Genomic DNA, 6,416 nt, shown 5'->3' on the forward strand with positions numbered 1-6,416 from the left:
TTATTAAGAGTGTTTTGTATGAGAGTTAAGTGTTGGGAAGCACTTGTGTGAACCCTTTCTTTGGAGTGATCTTGTGAGGTTATTCTCTTAGGGTATTTGGGATTAATTAGAGTGTTTACTCTAATTTTGTACTCTCTTTTGTACTCTTATTGTTATAGTAAATTGCTCCTCTCCGCTTGTGGACGTAGGTTACTTTGACCGAACCACGTTAAATTTGTGTCTTCTTTATCTACTTTAATTGTCGTTGTTATCAACTTCCATTGTCTTTGTTATTGCCATTATATTGTTGTTTGGCTATATTCCGCACTACCCGGGTTCCCGATCCTAACATGTTTCTTGATTTGCAGTAAGATATCTGGACTTGAAGAGTAACAGATGATTTGCAAACAATTCAAGCCATGCCAAAAAAAGAAAAGAGAGTATACAATAACAACAATTTTGAAAGAATAATCTTGGAATACATAACTAGAGAGTGCCAATATTTAACCATAAGCACACAAAATGAAGAAAAAGGGGGGAAAATTTGTCAAAAGTCCTGTGCAGCAGACGGAGCAAGAATAGCAGCAAAATTATCTACACATGTAGAGCTAACTGCAACTGCAAATAAAGACCGGAGAATTTGAATTTTCTGCATTACAGGTGATGTTGCACCAGCATCTACTCTCTCTTCACTGTTATGTAAACTGAGTTCACATTGTTTATAAGTATTCAACATCAAGACTCCAACATGCATCAGTTTATGATAGTATTTCTCAGAACACTAAGCATATGCATCAGTGCTTTGCACATTCCCAAGACTAACTTTTAGGAAAGTTGATATTATAATGCCACTTCCTAAAGCATTATTCTCATGCCCTTGTAATTCTTTTCAATAGCTAGTGTCGTCAACTTTGGCATCAAAATCAACAATGGAGGCCTTGGAAATTCTTGACAGAGGAACAGAAGCAGCGTGCTCATCAGTGATAGCCATGTTCAGTCTGCACAAGGTATTCAAAGCACAATGTATCAGTGAAGGAGGTGATAGCTTAGTGGCTCTTGCACATTTGGACTAAATATTTCAGCTTCCCTTATATTATCACAACTACCAGTAGCGGTACTACTCAAATTTGACTGAAATACTGCATCTTTCCCACTCACATTAGGATTAGTACATTTTTGTTGCACCAATTTGTCTGAAGTTTGGGATGGGATATCCTGCATTGATGTATTAATAGGCACTGGAGGATTTTTAATAACACTTACTGTTGCACATGAGGCCAAATATTGTACAGCAGTACCTATTGAAACATCTTGATCAAAGATATAGCAGCCTCAACTCCAAATGCATCGATGGGCTGATTCTTGGTGTGAGTGAATTCCACCAGCCTGCATCACAATAAAAACTCTATGCGTCGATGAGCTGATTGTGATGGTATTTCTTGAAAGATATATAAAAACTTGAAAAAAGTTCTTAGATACATATATTTGAATAGCCATAAATTGACCTGTTGCCCACCAGATAACTTTCATGTAGTACAGAGGTTGCCTGCCTTTTGATTCACTTCTTGCTATCCTCCAAATACACCTCCTAAAGCACTATTCTCATCCCCTTGTAATCAATATCTGAGTGAATATTATCCCATCATTGTGGAGAGTTAGCAATCTCATGTATGTTTGTGGACTTGAGGAGTAACATATGATATGCAAACAATCCAAGACATGCTGAAGAAGAAAAGAGAGTATACAAGAACAACAATTTGAAAAGAACCAAACTTTGGAGTATTTACCCACAAAATGAAGAAAAGGAGGACGGAAATAGCAGGGAGAATGCATTAGATGTCTGAGGGTTTATCTTTAGCCTCTAAAGCTGGATGTATTCCTTACATGCATTCTGCAAAAGAAGATTACACTGGTCAAACTCTGCCATATATGATGAAATGAAGGAGGTAATAAGTTCGTCTATACTCACATATTTTCCCAGGGTAAAAGTGCTCAAGACTTAATCAGTTAAAAACAAGGACCTGAATATCTCCCATCATTTCTTCTACATCTTGCTTAATCTTCAGAGCAGTTGCTTCAAGTTGAGGGCTCCTCCACAGTTCGATAATTTTTAATGAACAAATATTCCCGAAACTAGGCGGAATCTCCTCAAGCTTAGGACATTCCCACAGTCGTAATTTCTCAAGCGCAGGAAAGGATTCCTCTCTAACCTCCCACTTAGCAAGACTCACTCGCTGCAACGTCAAACATTTGAGTTTCTGGAAGGTGTCTTCCTCCCCCATGTTCCATTCTTCCCCCTCGATGATTGTGTCTTCAAGGTACAGCTCTTCAAGCTTGGGCAGTTTTGCTATTGTTGATAGTGAATCAGATGTCAGAGGAAACTTACACAAACCCAATATTTTCAAACTCAAAGGGAAGCGAAAATCCCACAGTCGATTTGCCGCTACAGAGGGTGCACAATCATTTGAATTTGAACTTTCAAATTCTACATGGAGGGATGCTAGTTCATTTAGGAAGTCCAATTTGGGGAACCAATATTGGTCTGCTGAGCAATCCCATGATTCCTTGAGAAAAAAATCAAGCTCTTGAAGATTAGGAAACCTTTTGAAAATATCCTCGGTGTCTTTCGAATAAGAAAGCTTGAGTCCTAATATTCTCAAGTTCTCTAACTTTGAGTCCTCTGCTACCAGTATAGGTTGATTGGTATCCAAATCAAAGAAAGAACAGTCATCTATGTCCAGCACTTGCAACTTTACAAGATCCAAAATTGTCGGTAGAAGTATCAAGGGCGGTCCGTCGTTTTCCACCAACAGAGTTTCTAGATTCCAGAGATTAGAAAAAGAAGAAGGCAGAGATTTAACTTGTGTCTTAATCTGTAGGAACCTCAAGTGAACCAACGTGCATATCTCATTCAGCAAAGAATCATTTACCTTGATAAAAGAGCCGTATAATTCCAACACTTTAAGACGGTTGTCCAGCTTGTGTCCATTTATCTTCAAAGAATAGAGGTGTTTAGCAGAGTGCCTTTTCTTTTTTGAATCGACCAGGACAAAATTGTTGTGCCCAAAGTGCTCCTTATCATAATCAATGGTTATTTGACGTGGCATTAAATCAGAAGAAGATGATGATGGAGCGCTTGAACTTATCAAGTCAAACAACTTTTCCTCTCTTGCTTTTATCAAACAAAAGTCATGCACAAGATCATGAATTTGGCAAGTCCGATCGTTACCTATTTCATTGAAAGAAATTACCAAGCTACTGGAAATTAAATTATCCAAATAAACCTCCATCACTTCTTCCAAACTGTTCATCTCTGTCTGTTGTACAAGTCCTTCGCCACACCAAAGATTTTTCAAAACAAGGACGTTAAGTGCTCTGTCCTTCTGATAACTTGCAAAGTAAAGTAAGCATGGCTTTAGGTGATCTGGTAAATGGTCGTAACTTAATCCTATAACCTTCATCACTTCCACTTCCTGCTTGAAAATAAAGGAATGCAAATTATTCAGAACTTCAAGCCACACACTCCTTTTCTTTTCCTTCCGAGCAATGACTCCAGCAATCAGATCAACCACCAAAGGAAGCCCTTTACAGTTTTGGACTATTTCTTTTCCAACATCCAGTAGTTCATCAGGGAAACTTTCTTTTCCAAAGACCCTTTTCTCTAATAACTCCATACTTTCTGCTAATCTTAGCAATCGAAGATCAAGCGGATCACTGTGGTGTTGTGCATGCAAAGCCACTTTCTTATCCCGAGTCGTCAAAATAATTCTACTTCCTTTCTCAACTCTAGGAAAATGTCTTCTCAACTTATCCCATGCTGCAGTATCCCACAAATCATCTAAGACTATAAGGTACTTCTTTCCAAACAGATTTTTCCATAGCTCGTCAGCAACATCAATATTCTCACTGAATTTCGAAGTTGAGCCAGTAACTTGATTAAATAGTTTTTCCAGCAGATCCTTCTCGTCATATTTTTGATATACTGTGCACCATGCACGGATGTCAAAACGACTAGAAATTGACTTATCATTATACACTTTGTACGCCAAAGTAGTTTTACCCGAACCCGGTATACCAGTGATCGAAATGATATCTAGTGTTTTTGGTCCATTGCTGAGCTTCCTAATTATCAAGTATGTCTCCTCTTTAAAACCTACAATTATTTTACCAGCTATTGATGACTTGCGCTTAACTGGCTTGTTGGGAGAGTTCACAACAATGATGCCCCTGTTCTTGGAAATCTTCTCAAGTAAATTTGATTATTCCATAGGAAGCGTCCTACTCTCTCAGCCATAAGTAGAAACTGAGGTAAGACATATTCAATAATTTCATGATCAACACAACCATTCACTTTCAATCCATGGAAATCTCTTATGTTGCCACATACATTGTGAAGAATCTCATATTCACTCATTGATGGAAAAACCTGTTTAGCATGATACTTGGATAGATGGTGGAGATTCAAGAGGAGCAAGTCCAACTGCTCCTCAGTCATGGTGGCACTTGATTCAGAACGATGACGTGAGCTGATACAATCATCCATATTATCCTTTGTCCTTTGCGAATCATTACATCTTCAAACCCTTCCAAATCGGAATAAGAAAGCTGGACATATGTACAAACAAATGCCAGCTCCAATTCCAGCATTTCAATTATATCCTCGTCAAGAGATATTTGATTTTCTTCATTCTTGAAGCTCTCTATGAAATCTAGAACATTGACAATGTCCTTGCGAAGAGCAGAAAATGACACCTGCCAAAAGACCAAACATTATTTGTTTCTTATTTGTCCACACATATGCGTAGAATAAGTTTCATTTATTTTTTTAATCAATCCATTAATTTAATTATATAAATTTATTCAACTACCTGCATGTGAATAATTAAAATTCACTAAAAATGTAAGAAGATCGCTAGAACATTTGTATAACATTATTGTAGTCAACATTAGTTTTAATACGTATGAATATATATTGAATGACATACCTCAAAGTTGTTTGCTAATTCCCCTTTCTCTCTTTCTTCTTTAATTTCTTTTCCTCTTTCCATGATTGTAGTTCTCAGGATCTGATGCATAAAATGTACATAAAACATTATTAGGAGAAATAAGGAAACACTTTTGCAGATATAGCCACACATAAGGTGTTTTTTGAAGAATATTTTCCCCATTTGAGTAACAAAATTAAACACACCTTTTAAAGTTATTAGATACTAATTGGCCAACCTTTTTATTTGATGTTGAAGACTGAAAATTCTGAGGTATATGGCTTAAGAATGAGGCAACAGAGAGTATGCAATATATACATTTATTGAATTATACTAAATAAATTAACTCTAACAGATGTATTACTACCAATAAATAAGAACAATAAAAAATCTTTACACAATTAAGAACACACAGTTCCTTCAAGATCTATTATCAAGAAATTTCACAGTTTAAAGTCATACCTGAGTTGTAGAACATAGTTCCATTATTTTGTAGAAGGCCGCTTTAAGGATTCCTCCACAGTAGTTGAAGAGAGTTTCTCTTTTCTCTCTTTCCATGATTGTAATTCACTGGTCAGTCCCGAAGTAATTTCAAATTCTCAACATCTGATGTATAAAATGTACATAAAACATTATCAGGATACAAAGAAACTGAAGAAATAAATCATTGCAGAAAACATTTTTGCGGATATAGCCATACATAAAAATTTGTTTAGCTAATAGAGAATAAGATCTGAGAAATGGCTTTAGAATGAGGCAACAGAGAGTATGGAATGGTTGCTAGTTTCTTTCTGTTTTTGTGTATGTATGAATTCGATCTCCCCCTTGCAACAAACCAACTACTTGAGATAAGGGCACCAGATCATTGATGTTAGGTAGGAAATGACAGAAATATGGTTGGACGCCACTTTTGAAAGTCTTACTTTGTTAGAAGTGAGCAAAAATAAAATAAAGGTTATATCGTGTTGTATTTATAAAAAAATCATCTTATAACAAACTAACATTCCACAAATAAGAAATAAATCGACCAGTAACTACGTTCTCTAATTCTAGATTATACAAACAAGGTTCAAGAAATTCACCTTTATTATCTACAAATTAAAGTGTTAGTTTAATAAGAAGATTTAAATAGGTATTTTTTCAATAATATGAGTAAGAATTAAAAGAAGACAAAAACAAAAAAAGAATAAATAATTTTAGAGGACCAAAAGAGGTGAAATTTTTTAGAGAACATTCATATGGAGATCTAAAATGGAAAGGTGAAAAATGAGGAAGAAAGGTGTAAAAATGAACAAAAAAGTGAATAAATGAAGCAAATGAGGAGAAAATAAAAAAATAAAAAGTATTAAAAAAGTGTAAGGCTAATTAGCCATTACACACTATCAAGTGGGCTATTTTGATAGTTTTTTTTTCGGTCCTCATGCGCTCTTTGACGAGTTAATACACACATTA

The 6,416-nt window shown here is 35.8% G+C and overlaps 1 pseudogene; it reads right to left on the reverse strand.

Annotated features, from left to right (window-relative positions):
• Positions 1-436: 436 nt before the first annotated feature.
• Positions 437-5,873, reverse strand: LOC142179022 (putative late blight resistance protein homolog R1A-3; annotated as a pseudogene).
• Between the last annotated feature and the right edge of the window lie 543 nt (positions 5,874-6,416).

The sequence above is a fragment of the Nicotiana tabacum genome, unplaced genomic scaffold (assembly GCF_000715075.1).
Source record: "Nicotiana tabacum cultivar K326 unplaced genomic scaffold, ASM71507v2 Un00172, whole genome shotgun sequence".
Lineage (NCBI taxonomy): Eukaryota > Viridiplantae > Streptophyta > Magnoliopsida > Solanales > Solanaceae > Nicotiana > Nicotiana tabacum.